Source organism: Macaca nemestrina, chromosome 16 (assembly GCF_043159975.1).
Source record: "Macaca nemestrina isolate mMacNem1 chromosome 16, mMacNem.hap1, whole genome shotgun sequence".
In the NCBI taxonomy this organism is placed as follows: Eukaryota; Metazoa; Chordata; class Mammalia; order Primates; family Cercopithecidae; genus Macaca; species Macaca nemestrina.
The window spans coordinates 11,740,785-11,758,541 of NC_092140.1; the positions used below are offsets into that span (position 1 = coordinate 11,740,785).

At 38.1% G+C, this 17,757-nt stretch overlaps 1 protein-coding gene across 4 annotated transcripts in view; it reads left to right on the plus strand.

The window, feature by feature from the left end:
* The window catches only part of LOC105469844 (fibroblast growth factor 14), a 681,850-nt gene that overhangs the window by 357,916 nt on the left and 306,177 nt on the right, over positions 1 to 17,757 (plus strand). The window lies entirely within an intron of this gene.

A 17,757-nucleotide genomic window follows, 5' to 3' on the forward strand; every position in this document is an offset into this window, starting at 1 on the left:
GCGTGATCTCAGCTCACTGCAAGCTCTGCCTCCCGGGTTCACGCCATTCTCCTGCCTCAGCCTCCCAAGTAGCTGAGACTACAGGCGCCCGCCACCACGCCCGGCTAGTTTTTTGTATTTTTAGTAGAGACGGGGTTTCACCATGTTAGCCAGGATAGTCTCGATCTCCTGACCTCGTGATCCACCCGCCTCGGCCTCCCAAAGTGCTGGGATTACAGGCTTGAGCCACCGCGCCCGGCCCTAATGGACATATCTTTAAACAAAGGCATTGACACTGTGCTGTAGCCCAGTGGTTTTCAGGCTTCAGTGAGCCTCAGAGTCATTATAAGAAGGGCTTGTGAACACACGTTTTCTGTGTCTGAAATACCTGGGATCACGTTTCTCTCTCTATTTCCCCACTCCCACATCCCCTCTCCAGCTTACAACCTGTAGCTGTTACTCTTTTGCTCCTGTTAAAAATGTAACTTTCTGTCCTTAATTTATAACACATGAGGGATTTCCCTTATATTGATCTTCCTTTCCCCAGGCTTTCCTTTCTGATTCATGTCCCCTTTCTGTGCTCCACGCATTCTGCTTCTTTGATCCTTGTCTTTAGCACATTTTCCTGGACTTATCAACACAGCACTTTAGAGCTAGAAGGAATATTTATGACTGTCTGGTAAAGCAACTGCATTTTTACCTGAGACACAGGTAGAGAGGGGCCTATTCATCCTCTGACTCCAGAGAAAGATACTGGAGTAAAAACCTTAAATAATTTTGAAGTGCTAAAAATTATCAAGATGTTATTATAGAAATATAGCTTCCTTCCTCATGAAACTAAGGAGAGAAGCTAAAAATAACCCCAGCAGTGAAAAAGTAAAAGTTAGCAATGTAATGCATTTGAAAATGTTGGCTTCAGGTCCGGGGAAGCTGTTGATTGATCAACTGTCCTCAGTCACCTAACAGTAGCAGTAGTCACACCTACTACGAGGCCACATGGGACTCTTCCATATACAGGCTAGAGCCCAAGAGCAAGTAGCTAATGAGTATTGAAATGTGTTGCAGGACAGGACAGATAGGGCAAGGGTCGAGAGGCCCTTCGTAGAAACTTTGTATTTAAATAAAGCTACCTGACTTCTTTGTACTCATCTTCATCCAAACACATGGCTACAAAAAATAAAAAATAAAATTAAATATAAGTAAATACAAAAAGAGAGCCATACAGTCTCCTCTATTGCCTCATTCTGTGCTCACCCCAGATTTCACCCTTGCATGTCTTTAGAAACTAACTTCTGATATGAATTTTGTTAACAGGCTCCTATACCGAGACATAGGGCTCTTTTTAGAAAGTGACCAGTGGTTTAATCATCAACTCAGGCATCAGAGAGCCTCACTTGATTTCTCTGTATTATTTCAAGTTCTAAGAATACATTAAACACGTCTCAGAATGAGTTTCATTGTTAGTGGATAATGGCACGATGGGGTAGAAACAGCACAGAAGATGGTGTTAGACATCCAGGATTCAATTCCAGCCCAGATGCTTGACTTTTAAGAACATTGGGTGCCTCATTTGCAAAATGGAACAGTAATGCCAGTCTCAAAATTTTGCGTGAACAAAGTGGGACCCTGTTTATAGAGAGTCTGGGGCCATAAATGGACCCCAGCAGGTGCTCAAGGGTAATAGTGCTTTTTATTTTTAAAGCTTCGTGGCTTAGCCATCATCTAATGCCACCAACAACCCTGTGAGGGGCAGGACCAGGACTAGGGTGAGCAGGGTGAGCTGAGTGGCACAGATGTAGGATTGTTTTCTCTTTTTAATTTTAAAATGTGCCATTTCTTATCATGGATATTTTTGCATTGATTTTCATTAAAATAGCTCTTGTGTTGGAATACTACCTCGGTGACTGATGTTTTGGCACCTCATTACATTTTTGCCCAAGGCTAGTGCCTCACTTGATTCACCTTCAATGCAGCCCTGGTAAGGGGATTAGATGGGAGGAAGATGTCTTTCTTATTTCACAGATAGAAAGTTTAGATGCAGTGACTGAAGCTGCCACTGTCATCCTCTGTTGGCCTAAATAGCCAGTATCATGAAGAAGTCATCTATTTATACAAATCACTTGCTTGATGGCTATGCTTTTAACTCTTAAGAGACTTCTCATTCATTGTTCTCTCCACAGAATGAGAAAACATTGTGACTCCATCAGATGTTCCAGCTGACTTGTAATGTGATGACTTGTCATGCTGCATTGAGTCAGCTCCCTCTCATTATGTTGTATCCCAGAGTCCTGGGCTTCTGGAGGGTACAGTCTCTAGGGAAATTGAGTTGTAGCCTCTACATTAGCGTTCTCTCCTTTTGTATCTGCTGCCACATCATACAATCTTCTCCTTTCCTGCTGTTAGATAAAATGGTGCATTGATCCCAGAAAGAAGAGAGGCACAGCTGTTGAAATCATGGCAAACACAGCGCTTGCATTTTCCTCTGCTGTGCGGGCCTCACTTTTCTAGGCTCATTCTCCTGAGATGCAGCATTTTGTAATGAATGGCTTTTCAGGCAGACGGCGTGCTGACACCATGCAATATATGGGCCCCACCTCTCCACACTGTACCTCTCCACGCTGTGAGCTGAGCTGATAGAAAGTCTTGGTTTCATGTGCATTGAATTCCAATTGTGAAATTGTTTCAAAGTGTTTTGCTGAAACCAAATGATTCTTTGCAAATAATCCTTAAAATTGATATAAATGCTTTAGAGCCAGTGAGCATTCTTGCTGAATAGACATTGCATCCTAATATAACTCGGCGCCGGGCTCTCCTCTCTTTTCTTAAGCTTATGTTTCAGCATGGGTAGCTCAGATCTTGTCCTGAGAACAGCTTTACAAATCAGGAGAAAGTAATGCTGAGGTGACAAGCCTAAGAGTATAAGCCTTTTAAGTCTCTGAAATGTATGGTGTCACTGTGTGTGCGTGCATGAGTGTGTGTGTGTGTGTGCGTAAGCACAGGCTGAAATATTGATTTGAATGGGTCTGTTAAACTTGGTGTTCTTTTAAAATATAGAACACTTCTTTTTCTCCCAGGAATTGATCAAACCTAAGGTTTCCCTTGTCATGTGCCCCACTTTAACCACCACTTCTCATGATGATTCTATTGTAGAACTATTGTATTTTCTTTGTTATTTTATTTTACTTTATTTGCATACTGGTATATGGTTTTGTTACTCTTTGGCACACCATGATTTTCCATGGTTAGTTACAGTAAGATGGGATTCAAAATATTCTGGAAATCAGAATATGCTTGAGATGCACTGAAAAAGTAACTGATCATGAAGATACTATAAATACTGGCATATGGATTCATGGAAAGGGATTCCAACTTTTAAAGTTTATGGGTAGGGTATTCAAGGATTTTCTTATTTCAAGGCATTTTTCTTGTGTCTGAGGCAATTCCAGAAAGTGAATGCACAGTTGTGGTCAAGTGAAGTTTTGATTGTTGTCATGAAGTTTATCCTCTGAAGAGTCTTGGACCACAGTTGGCCCCTGTGATCTCCTTGTCATTGTTCCTTCTCATGTAGGCTTCATGAAGAAAACTTAGGAAATAAAATCTTGGTTGCTTAGAGGTGAAAATCCAGAAGGGATGAATAGGACATAGCTGGGATTGCTGCTGCCTTCCCCATGGTCCTTTCCTCGTGGACGACCTCCGTATGGTACCATCCTGGTATAGCTGTGACAGGGCACCTGCAAGGGTCATTGTTGTTCCTGAAGAGGAGTAAAAAGCCAGTGACAGTGTCAGTCCCCTGCCTGACTCTCCCCCAAACTGTGCCACACTGATATATGGGTGGCCCGCATAGTGTAGCCCGATTGGGTGTAAGCATTAAAGACCACAAACTGAATACAACCATGCAACAAAACATGCCTCAAAATAAGTCAGATTCTATACTGGGATTTCTCAAATGCTACGGAAAGATAAAAACTACGTCATTGCTCAAAATACCTTAGGACCCTATTAGTTTTCCCTCCCATCCACTACGTTCACCTACTATGGCTGTTCTTGCACCTTTTTTCCAAGGTGTTTTATTTTTCTGTGCAATTCCTCCAGCTCTCATCCCTTTGCTTCTCTTGTTGCCCACTTTGTCTATTTCTTTCTGATTCTGAACCACAGAGCACAAGAAGTAGTCAGACAAACTCTCCTTGCAGAGTGGGAGAAGGAAGAGGCTGAAAGCCAAATAGAAATGCGATTTAGTCGGTAGTGAGAGAAAAGGCTGAAAGCAGTTGCATTTCAGTAATTTTGATTCCATCGTGGATATAACCTCCCGGTGGGTAAGGTCCTGTGCTGCAGGCTGTTTGGTCTGAAGGGAATGTGAAGCTGTGTTTTGGAGTTTTGGAGTCAGCCATCAGTATCTTCATGTTGAATGTCAAGAGCAGCATATTTCTCACCTTCCCATGATATAAATTCAACATCCCCTCATCATTTTTATGATTCCCATGCCAGGAGGCTAATGAACACATTTGTAATGTTAGAAAAGTACAGCAATGGATGTTAATTTTGTTGTTACTCTTAAAACCTGGATGAACAAATGAAAAGAAACCTCATCACCATTATTCCTTAATGTTTCATTTCTTTATAAATTGTTTTATTAAGAATTCGTATGAATAGGTTTGACTATAGATTTCTGCCATGGGCTATACATACCCTTTTGGCCTTAAGGAAATACATTTCTAAAGGTCTTATGGAACCCATTTATGGACTCAATGCCTTTCAAAGGTCCAAAATGAAGACTGCCAATATTGTTATGCTTTTTTTCCTGTTTTATGTTTTCATTATATCTTTATTGGGGTTTTAACCATAGTTCAATCAAATAAGAAAACATAGATTTTTGATCTTTAAGCTCTAGAGGAATGTTTACAGTTCTAATATCATAATGAGAGTGGAATGTTTCAAATTTAACTAAACTGTTATTAAATTGAGCGTAAGAGGAAGAACTTTTAGTGAAAAAAGCGTGGCTTCCTAGTAACTCAAATCTGAATTATAATCCCCAGTACTAGCTGTACAAATGTGGGCAAATAATTTAGCATTTTTGAGCTTCAAATATCATAAGTGCATAAGGAAACCTAACGCATTGTGAGGAATAAATGGTGTGTAATGTGTTGCTAAGTGCAAACTATATTCTCATTATAATGAACAATTTTAATTTCATTTTTGCAACAAAAATAGTCTGTGCTTAGATCTTTTTCATGATCAGGACTCTAATTATAAAGGGTATGAAATAAGTATGCAGAAGTGGAGAAAAATTGACAGGTGCATATACTCTTTCTGGGTGGTTACATAACAGGACAAAGCACAAAATACTTCATAAAGCATAAATGTAAAACATTAACATTTCTGCCACTTACGATTTTTATGTAACTATATGGGAGGCATGGAAACCAATTTGATTTTGACTTACGTTATAAAGCTGTTGCCAACCATCCTGTGCTTAAGTCATGTTTCATGGGGAGACAGCAATGCCTAGTGCATTTTTATGTAACATGGATCTTAATTTTTACCTGTAAGATCAGAATGACAACATGATTTCATTGAAATTCATACTGAGTATTCGCTTATACCATATTTTCCATTGAGAATAACCTCAGGAGCCTAGATTGTTATGGGAACAAAAGTAAGACAATTACATTGAGGGGGAAAGCTGGAGGGAGGTTTGTAGCTGCTTCTCCCACAGACACCTTTCCTCCAGGCTTCCCTGAAGTCCCTGTGTGGGACTGAGGCTGTCCCCTGACATTGATGAGATAGGGATCGACCCAAGACATCAGTGAAGCCGTATGCCTGGACTCTTCTTGAAATGGGCTCCTACTGTTCCAAGATTTTGCAAAGAAGATCAGAAGTCATCTTAAGGCCCCTTCCTGTGCTGAAACCATGATGTTCATGCGAATATTTCCCCTGAATATGTTTATTTCAGCCTTCTTTCATTGCCTGGTGACTGTCTCAAGAAATTGACCTTTTCCTGTGCCTTTGTTGCCCTTTCTTTCTGCTGGCTGGTTGGTTGCAGCTATTTCCCAACAATGATGCTCAAAACCATATCTACACAAACTGACCCTGTGGGGTCCCTGCCTCATCTTTGAAGGCATGTGGGGGCATGTCCTCCCTGGGACATTCATCTCTGGAACCTGGGGCAGACTGATTAGAAAAGCATATTAACTTTTACCACCCAAGAAGACTTTACAGAGTACATTTTTTCTTGGCTTTCAATAAGATTATCTAAAAACAAATTATCCATAAATATGCTTCTTTTACTAAAGTACATCATTGTTTGCAGGAATTTGGGGCTTCAATAAATAATGGTATTATAAATGAAAAATCTCTCATACAGTTACCTAGTGTTGCTAAAAATTATATTGTATACTTGACACATAATACTTTTCTCTCCTAAAAAGAGGAAAAGGCAAAGAATTATAGGAATTACAACCTGCCCTTTAAAAGCTCGTAGTCGCGCGGGAGTGGAAGGACCATAATATTTAAAGAGAATTAAGGTAATTTTATAAGAAGTATTTCAACAATAAATATCGAAGATTTTCTTGTCAAAAAAAAGAGAGGAATCTGTAGTTTATATATTTGTTAACTTGTTTGTTGACTGTCCCCCATGCAAGATTATAAACTCTATGAAGACAAGAACAGTGATTTATCTATTGCTTACTCCTATATTCTTAGCATCCAGCATTGAGCCCAATGCATAACAGGGCACAAGACACAAGATGTGTTAAATAATGAACTGAATAATCTGGAGCCTTTTCCCACCGTTCTTACTAAATGGTTATTCTGGTCTCCCAAACATCAGTTCTGTTTCCATTTTGGCCCACATTCTATATGGATAAGTGATGGGAGTGGAGATAGTTTTGTTTCATAAATTATGTTATTCCAAATATTTTCAATTTTTTATCTTATAAAATCTCAAAGTCAATTTTTTTCTGTAGCTTCTGCTTTGGGCTAAGTTCTTCAAAATTATAGCCTGGAGGAGCTGTAATGGTTAGTAGAGATCTTGTAGTTAAATGTAGCTTAAGCTTTGAGTTATTTGTAATGACACAATTAATGTCGATCTACACACATGATACTATACTGGCTCAAGTCGTTTCATTTTTCAAATGCATTTATTTCAGAATATTTTGTTCATTGGGCTAGCTCTGGTGTAAGATAAAATATTTGTGATGTAACTGATCAGTAGATATAAGAGGGGCAGTTTATAAATATGGGGATCTAGTTAATGAGAATGAGGGAAAAGTCTTGCATCCTAAGTTATATTATTATAAAAGGAAAAATATCTGATACTACATATAGCAACAGTAAGCTTACCAAATCAGCTTTTTAAACATAAGAACATCTGCTCTAAGTAGATCTGGCACTTGACTTTGAAGAAAGACACACACACAAGGCAACATGAGAGTCTCATTTCGCCCTCCTTTTTGAAGTGCTCGTTAGTTGATTTTGGGATGATTTCCAAGCCTGCGAAGTTACCATGTGTGCTGTGACAATCCTGTCACCATTGTTTGTATATAAATCAGGCATGTTTTATTTCTGTACTGATGAGCTGTGGATTTCTAGCATGCCCAGAGAGTGTGTTCTGCTGAGCCTCATTTTTAGCTGAATGCTCCTTCCCCTGTGGAGAGAAAAGGCACATTCTAAGGATAGCAAGACAGGTAGACTTGCAAAGCTCAGGAGAGATGTGAATGCTGTACACAAGATTAATAGTCAGGGAAGATTTTAGGTAAAATGATTCACGAGGTAAAATGTTAATTTGTTTATAGCTCCCAGTTTTTCCTTATTTGATCCTCAATTATTCTGAAAGAAGGGCATCTGTGATTTAAAGCTTTAAAAATGAAAAACAAAAAAACCCATATTCCCTAACATGAAGACTTGGGGTCATTATAATACCTAATTTTCTCAGTGGCTTCCTCAATACACGGAGTATTTACTTAAGTGCCTAGAAGCACTTAATAAATATCTATAGAAGTGTAAGCATCTGAAAAATAGTAAGCATTTTATCAATGCTTTAGTCAACTCAGGCTGCTATAACAAAAATACCATGATCTGGGTACTTACACATGACAGAAAGTTGTTTCTCATTGTTCTGAAGGCTCAAAAATTCAAGATCAAGAGGCCAGCATATTTGATGTGTGGCGAGGCCTGCTTTCTGGCTCACAGATAGCACCATCGCACTTCCACTGGCGGAAGGAGGGAAATCAGCTCCCCTGGGTCTTTTTTGTAAAGACCCAGTCCAGTGTGAATACTAATTCCATTCATGACAGCTGTGCTCTCGCGACTTAATCACCTCCCAAAGGCACCACCTCTTCATACCAGCACATTAGTGACTAGGTTTCAATATAAATTTGGGGGAAGCACAAGCATGCAGACCATTCGGAAAGAAAGAGAGAAAAGGCATCAAAACTTCTGTCTTTTGAAAGACACACTTTCCTTTCCTTCCTCCCTTCTTTTGGGGTTTTCTAACAGTGACAGTTGACAGAGTTGTGTCGTACCATCAAGAACAGATAGCAGAGAGATTTAGGTGTGAGTGGGGTGAAAGGACACCAAATCAAAACCCAGAGGTGGCCACACTCTGCCAATAAAGGGTGATGAATAATCAGAGAACATAAACTTCTATTAGTTTCTCTCTATATAATAATAATTTTAAAAAGCCTCCCTAAGATTGTCACCTCCTTTGGTGTCACAACAATAATAGTCATTGAGAGATGTTGCTATGGGAACACCTGCAGGTTGGCCTGGAATAAATACAGGTAAATAGTGAAAGGATAACCCATCAGCCCAGTCAAGCATGAAGACACACACGTGCACCCACATGCAGATTCCAACAATGTCCTAAATTATTCTCTTCTCTAAAAGGCTATAGTTAGCAAACAAGATTATACCAAGTCAAGCAAAGGATGGATAGCTTAGTAAATAAGATAGCCATAAGCTAGAATTTTCTAAAAAGTTTTGACATTTCTCATAGATTTGAGAAAACTTACTATTTTTGACATTTCTTTTATGTGTGGAATGAGTAAATTGGAGGAATTCAAGATAATTGTAACCTTTGCAACATGGTGTGTAAAGTATCATTAGAATTATATTTCCTGCTAGCCATTTGGGATAGTAGAAAGAGTATATATTAGAGGAAATTTGTTTATGTATCCCCTTTCTCCTCATTTAATATCCATTTATATTGAAAGAAGAAGAACATTTGTGACTTAAAGCTTAAAAAAGAAAAAAGAGTCCTCTGTGGAACTATAATGATTATAATATGTAGTCATTATCTATATTATATGTAATATATAATGCATATTATACTATTTTATAAATATATGTATGTGTGTGTATTTGTGTATGTGTGTGTCTGTGTGTCATGTTTCTTTTTATTTCTCAAGTTGAGTGAACCCCTGCTAATTAGGGAGTTGGTTTGCCAATTACTCTTACTAGAAAGTTTGATTTTAAATCTAACCTTGACTTGGGAATTGACTATGCCAAAGGAGGAAAGATAGCCTGGCCTGAGCATTAAACATATTCATAATTTACTCTTCAAGTTCCTAGTTATTCTGATTTCTTAGACAGCCAGTTTAGGTTTATGAGTTTACTACAGAGGGTAGAAAGCTCACATTGTCAACCGATTAACAGAATCTAAGTCAAGCTATTAATAGAATTTGTTATAAAAGTCTTTCACTGGGTTCAATTCTAAGTGAAATCTGGTTGTGTTACGTAGTGAGAAGCTTCTTTTCTCACTCAAAAGTGACCTTTAAAACAATTTTTAACATAAATAATGACTCAGAGTAAGAAAAAACATGCAAAATAAGGGAAAATTAAACTCTGAACCCTTTATATGTACTGCTCTACCCAGTGATATTAAGATGAAAAATAGTTTTATTTTTAGCCATTAAATACTCTCATTATTCCTGACCAGTTCAACTGGATTAAATGCGTTAAGAACTATAAAACTTATGTACAGAATATAGACGATAAATAATACAGAACACTATACTCAGTTCTGTGAAAAGTAAAATGACCAAAAGATAGCAATTTTTTTAAAAAGCTTATTTTAAAAAAATTCCACTTAATGTGTTTAAAATTTTTGAAGAACTAGAATAGGAAGAAACACTTACCAATTATTTCAATGAAGTTAATATTACTCTAATATCAAAATAAAAGTATATTACAAGGAAATAAATATATTAATATCCTTTATGAATATAAATGAAAAAGTTTTAATGAAATATAAAAAAATCTAGCAACATATGAAAAGAATATATACCATAACCAAATGGAAGTATCTATCCCAGAATGCATTGTTGTTACATACATAAATTCTTCGAACATATCGACATCAGACTAAATTATGAAAGACTGAATGATTTCCCCCTAGAATAGGGAATAAGACAAAAATGTCTGCTCTCACCACTTCTATTTAACATTGTATTTGAAGAAGTAAAATTATCTCTATTTACAAATGACACAACCCAGTATATAGATAATGCAAAAGAATTCACACACACAAACACAACTATTAGAACTAATAAATGAATTTGACAGTGTTACAGGATACAAGCTCAATATAGAACAATCAATTGTATTTCTATATACTAGCAATGAAAAATCTGAAAATGAAATTAAGAAAATGGCACTCACAATATCATCAAAAGAATAAACACTTAAAAATAAATTGAACAAAAGAAACACAATACTGGTTGGGTATGGTGGCTCATTGCTGTAATCGCAGCACTTTGAGAGGCTGAGACAGTCAGATGACTTGAGGTTAGAAGTTTGAGACCAGCCTGGCCAACATGAGGAAATCCTGTCTCTACTAAAAATACAAAAATTAGCCAGGCATGGTGGCACACACCTGTAGTCCCAGCTACTCAGAAGGCTGAAGCATGAGAATCGCTTGAACCCTGGAGGTAGAAGTTGCAGTGAACCGAAATCATGTCACTGCACTCCATCCTGGGTGATGGATCTGTCTCAAAAAAAAAAAAAAAGTACAATACTTGTTCACTGAAAGCTACAGAACATCATCAAAATAAATTATATAATGCCTATATAAATAGACATCCTATATTTATGGACTAGAAGACTTAACATTCTTAACATGTCAGTATGTCAGTAATTGCCAAACTTAAGTACATTTTCAACTCAATTCATAATTCATATCAAAATCCCAGCTGGCATTTTTTTCAGAGTTTGGCAATTTGATCCTAAAGGTTATGTGGACATTGAAGGGACTTATAGCCAAAACAGTCTTGAAAAATAATAAAGTTAGAGGATTCACATTTCTAGATCTCAAAAATTACGACAAACCAAATCAAGAAGTATGCCACTATATAAGGCATAAGAGTAGACATATAATATATATAATATAATTATATATGTGTGTGTATATATATATATATATTCTGTTTTATGTATATGTATATATATACACACCAGTAAAACTGAATTGAGAGTCTGGAAGTACATCCTAACATTGATGGTCAATTGATATTTGACAAGGGTACCAAGACTATTCAGTGGGGGAAATGATAGTATTTTAACAAATGGTGCTGGAATGACCGAACAGCCACATGAAAAAGATTGAAGTTACACCTTTACCTCACACCATATACAAAAATTGAATCATCAACCTAAACTATAAAACTCTTAGAAGAAAAATTGGTATACATATTCATGACAGTAAATTAGGCAAAGTTTTCTTAGAAAAGACACAAAAATCACAAGTCATAAAAAATAAAATAGATATATTTAACTTCATTAAAATTAAAAATACTTATGTTCTAAGGGAGACCATCAAAAAGTGAAAAACGCCTCATATTATAGAAGGAAATATTTACAAGTCATGTATCTCATGAGAGATTTGTTTTCAGAATATATAAAAAACACAGACAACATTAAAAAGAAAAATAACCCAATTAAAATGGGAAAAGCATTTGAATAGACAGTTCTCCAGAAAAGTTGTATAATTACCAATAAACACAAGAAAAATGCTCAACATCATTAGTCATTATGAAAATGCAAATACAAACTACAATGAGATACCTCTTCCCACTCCTAGGATAACCGAAATTAAAAGTCAGACAAAAATAAGTGTTGACAAGAATGTGGAGAAATTAGAATCCTCATACATTGCTGGCAGAATTGTAAAATGGTACAGACACTTTGGAAAACACATACAGCTCTTTAAAATGTTAAACATAGAGTAACTCAGGAATTTTATTTCTAGGAAAATGTTTATATACCTAAGAAAACTTTTTTAAAAAAACCACATGTTCATGTAAAACTTGTACATAAATTTTACAGCTGCATTATTTATAATAGTGAAAAAGTGGAGACAACCCAAATGTTCATTAACTGATAAATGGAGAAATAAAGTGTGGTAGATCGACACAATGGAGTATTAATTGTCAATAAAAAGACATTAAAATATCTTGGTTTGGGACGACAGCTATTCTCTCTTCAATATTCTTGTTTATCTTCTCCCACTGGGACCTCATTTAGATTCCCATGTTTATTGACACCTTGTTATTTTATTCTCCTCTTATGCATTATTTCAATGATCCTTATGCCAATGCCCTAAACTTGCCAACTGAGGCCTTGCTGTACCTTGACAGGTACAGTACTGACGTACACCCTGTTATGACATAAACGAACCTTAAAAATTTTTTCTAAGTGAAAGAAGACAGACATAAAAGGCTGCATATTGTATGATTCCATTGATATGAATTGCCCAGTATTGGCAAATTCATAGAAAAAGAACATAGATTAGTTGTTGTCAGGGGCTGGGGAAAGGGAAGATTAAGAAATGATTGATAATGATTATGTAGTTTCTTTTTGTGATGATAAAATTTTTAAAATTAGAGAGTGATGATGTTGCCCAACTCCAACAATATACTACAGAACTCTAAATTGTACATCGTAAAAGGTGAATTTTATGGTATGTGAATTGTATCTCAATAAAACTGTTATAAAAATAATTTATTAAAAGCTCTATTAAGAGCTCTATACCCTGAGATGTCTAATCTCATGACTTTTAATCAAGTGTGTTCTTCCCATTATTAAAAATCTGTAGCACTTTAGTTGGTGGCACAGTGGAGTACATGGAGGATCAAATTTGCCTTTAAGTTCACATATTGGTTTGCTTCTTACTAGGTATATAACCTTGAATAAGTGCCCTAAATTCATTTACTTATCTATCAAATGAGTTTTGAAAGGCTGATACTAGGGTTAAACTGTAACACTTTCTTTAGTAGACATCTGCCAATCAGTTAGACACTGCCTGGCAGTGGTGATCTGTTACGTATTTTGTGTGTGGCTGTGTGTGTGTGTGTGTGTGTGTTTGTGTGTGTTCGAAAATATTTTACTACTTTTGTACAGTTTTCCTACCTGACTGTAAATTATTTAGAGTAGAGCCCTTCCTTTAACTTTGCCTTTGTCCTAGGGAGCCCAGCACAGGGCTTCACACAAGGTAATTCCTCTGATTTGTTAACAGATTGGGAAATTTTCTTAAGGTATCATAATGGGAAGTTACATTTAAAGTTTAATGGACATGGTGAAATCTAACACATTAAGCACTTACACAGAAGTCAATGTTTATTAATACAGAGGCTTTGTACAAAGATACTCTCTTTTTATAGTTTAAAATGGAACTGGCATATATTTCATTTGAATATTATTTTACTATGATACAATTCTTAATATTTTGTGCAATTTCAAATATCTTAAATGAGTGGCTTCTTTGCCTTTCATTTGGCTATTAAACTGACTAAATGTATTGGCCATGTGAGACGGTGTCATCTATTTATGTTCTCTGGCATCCCTCCCATTAATTTATAATTCTCCAGCCATCTTCATACCAATTCAGCAAGATTGGGTTCCTCTGAGCAGATGGAGTGAGGAAAAAATAAAACAGTAACAAAAAAGGGAGGTTGATAATGCCATCTCTTTGAGCGAGCGCGTTTAGCTTGTCGTCTCAATGATTCCTTGTTCTTATGACTCCAAGAGACTGAACAGCTTTGTGGACTTTGTTTTTCAAGGCCTGTGATTAGGGAATCTTCCAATTGCCCCTAATTTGCTCCCTCTCTTCTCATTTTCATTTAAAGGGATGAGTTCTGGCAATACAAAGGTATGATGCCTGCTTGTCATTTTTTTGGACTTCCAGGAGAGGTAATGGGCTATGTCCTTTAAAGAATAGAGGGCTATTTCTTGCCCAGATTAAAAAGGAAGCTCTTTTTGACTGTTCACTAAGGCCATTGAATGCGGGGGGCGGGGGGGGGCTGCTTAACAGCATTCTGTAAGTTTGTAGGAGGGAATCCATGAAGTAAGGTAGAACTAGGCAGGGTGTCTGCCCAAGTGGAAGCAGAGTAGGTATGGCAGTTCTATCTGGGGAGTCCCCAAGAATCATGACATCATTGATCCTGGGAACTGGAAAGGTAATCAGTGATCATCCAGTTAATCCTCACTCATGTTCTAGGTGAGGAGGCTGGGGTTTGGGGTTATAGGTAGTTGCTCATGATCTATTAGTGGAAGAGCTAAGAATAGAAGCCATGGCTCCTGCTTTCTTTTTTTTGCATGATCTGAAAAGAATATGCTGCCTCATGTGTCAGATACATGTATTAGGTCCCAAGGATGATGGACTAGGGAAACAGTTTGGTATTTCTGGCAGTGAGTATAAATTATCTCATCTGTGGACTCTTAGTCAAAGTAATTTCTCACCAAATATATGTTGAATTTAATTGATCAACAGTTTTCTCTGCTTGGTCCAGAGCAAACCAGTTTTCCATATCTTTTGCTGAGTGTCCTTCCGTTAACTTCGACTATGCCAGATACATGGCATCTCTGTCCTGTGACTCAGGGCTGCTGCTGAGTGACAGGCAACACATAGTTACTCATAAAGGGCGCCACCAGAAAGAGTAAGAACTAAGAAACCTGAGTTCCCCTATACTTCTCCCAAAGGGCTCTTTCTCCTCACATCACATTTCCCCAGGATTAGGAAGTGAGTTGCTCAAGATATATACCTTGAACTTCACTCCCAAAAATATATCATTGTTTCATCCTCCTATTCACTATCCATCTTCTGCTCTTCCTTTATCCAAGACTTTGGCACAAGACTTGCTGTCTTCTTAACTCTAAGTCTGCTTCCTCTGTAATGATGCATAATCTCTTCTACTCTGGGCCTTCAGTTATTTGGCGCCCTTATCTCCAGTGTTTTTCTTCCGTCCACTTAAGGCACATACACCCAATAGTCATACCCTTAGCTTGTCATCAAAACTATCCACTTCCAAAACCACTAATCAAATACCTTGTACCCTGACCACAACCTATTCTCCCTCTAACCTTCTTGTTTATTTTCTCCCTGTGAGGCCATTCTTCAGCCTTTTTTGGATCCCTATGTTCATCGACATCTTATTTTCTCATTCCCTTCTTATGTGCCATTTCAATGGTCATCATGCTGCTTCCCTAAACTAGCTTGACTCTGAGTATACATTGTATTTGTCAGGTAACATCCCATTTGTGTAGTAACCCAGTTGTTCACATTCAGAGTTCCTGCACTCTAGTTGTTAAATGCTGCTAGAGAAAGTCACAAACACTGGGAAAATGTTAATTTGTTATGACCAACCTCAGTTGTACTCTTAGCACTATCCAAAATCCTGCTCCATTCTTCTAGTCATCTTACTTTTCCACTCTTCTGCTATTCTCTCTCTCTTTTGTTTCCTTCCTTCCTTCTCTCTCTCTCTCTCTCTCTCTCTCTCTCTCATTCTCTCTCTCTTTGTCTCTCTCTCTTTCTCTCTCACAGAGTTTCGCTCTTGTTGCCCAGGCTGGAGTGCAATGGTGTGATCTTGGCTCACTGCAACTTCTGCCTCCCAGATTTAAGCAATTCTCCTGCCTCAGCCTCCCAAGTAGCTGGGATTACAGGAATGCATCACCATGCCTGGCTAGTTTTGTATTTTTAGTAGAGACAGGGTTTCACCATGTTGGTCAGACTGGTCTCGAACTCCTGACCTTAGGTGATCTGCCTGCCTCTGCCTCCCAAAGTGCTGGGATTACAGGCAAGAGCCACCGCACCCAGCCTATTCTCTCACTCTCTTACCTCCTCCTTCTTGGCAATAATACGAGTCCAACTCTCATCCTTTTAACAGAAGGACAATTCTGCCTCTCCCAGCTCTGTTTTTAAAGTGTGCAGTTCTTACATAAACAAACAACGGAGCATACCTTCAGTACAAGTACAACATGGAGAGAATTTAATTATGGATGTCTCAGGATTCAGCACCTGCCAAAGGCTTGCTTAGAACATCTCATTTTGGGGAGAAACATTTAATCAGTACACTTTAAAAGTAGAAAAAGTGTGACCTTTAGAATCAGAGACCTGTTTGAATACCTGCTCCATTACTTACTACTTATGGAAATTTAAGCAAGTTATTACTTCTCCAATGGAGAGGCAGGGACATCAGCCTCAGGGTTATCCAGGGAAAGATGGGATGTTTACCTGTCATAGAAATCAGGGAAGTCAGGGGCAAGGCTGGCACTGGAGATGCTCTTGAGTGGGGCACTCAGGACCCCGAAAGTCTTAACTAGTAGAGGAAGGCAGGTGATTAGACACAGAGGATGTCCTGATTGTGCCTGGAAACAGGTCAGCAGAACCCCCGTGAATCATGACATAGAGCCGCAGAAAGCGATTCTTAAAACCCCACTGGCTGATAGGACAAGAGTTACTGATACTCTCTTCTGAGGAAAGTTAGGTGGACTCCAATTCACCTGGAGCTCAAGATGGTTAGGATGTGAGGATAGGGTTTGACCAACTGACTATATTCTCAAAATTGTCATGATTGTTAGGTTGGCTCATCACAAAGCTGAGCATATTGTCGTGATGCCTCGCAAAATGTCTTCATTGAGTTGAAACTTGGTGATTGGTATTTATAGAGGACTGATAGATAAGGAAGTGCTTTGAATGTGGTAGATTATAATGATACATATTCTCAGTCTTGATTGAGCATGCAGCTCATTGTGGGTATTTGTAAAATGTACATGTGCAAGCCCCATACTTGAAAGTTCTGATTCAGCAGGTCTGGAATGTTATCTGGTAGTCTACAAGTTCCACATTGATTCAGATGTAGCTCATTTAAAAAGAGCTGCCATATTTGAAAAATATTACTATGTAAAATGTTGCTAAGCCAGAGGAGATGAACAACTTAGAGACTTAAGAGGAAGAGTTTTCCAAGTTAGGGGAGCTGGATGAAGAGGCTTCAGGGATGGAGGACGATGGAGAAGAGACCTCAGGGCTGGCGGAGGAGGCCTCAAGGCTAGAGGAGAAAGAGGAAGAGGCCTCAGTGCTGGATGAGGAAAAGGAAGAAGAGACCTCAGGGCTAGAGGAGGAGGAGGAACAGACAGTGTTCTGTAAGGAATAGGACTCAACCTTTCAGGGTCATACTTTGGTAGATGCAAAGCATGGAGTTGAGATAACCAGTGATGGCATGGAAACTTTTCATTGACTCAGTAGAGGATTCTGAGCCAGAGGAGGAAGAGGAAGGAAAGGGCTCTGAAATAGGAAAGGTAAAGGTTACCTCCCTGACTGAGAAATAAGAAGCCTCACATAGACAAAAATAAATTCCCTTTAGTTATTTGGTTGGGGACTCTGGGAAGAAAATGTCGGTGAAACACCAGGTGGTGTACAAAACCCAGGAGGGAAGAGGAAACAGCTGTGCTCACATGTCAAGGAACTGGCACACCCTGTCTGACTTTATGTTTGGCCTCTCCCTCAAAGTC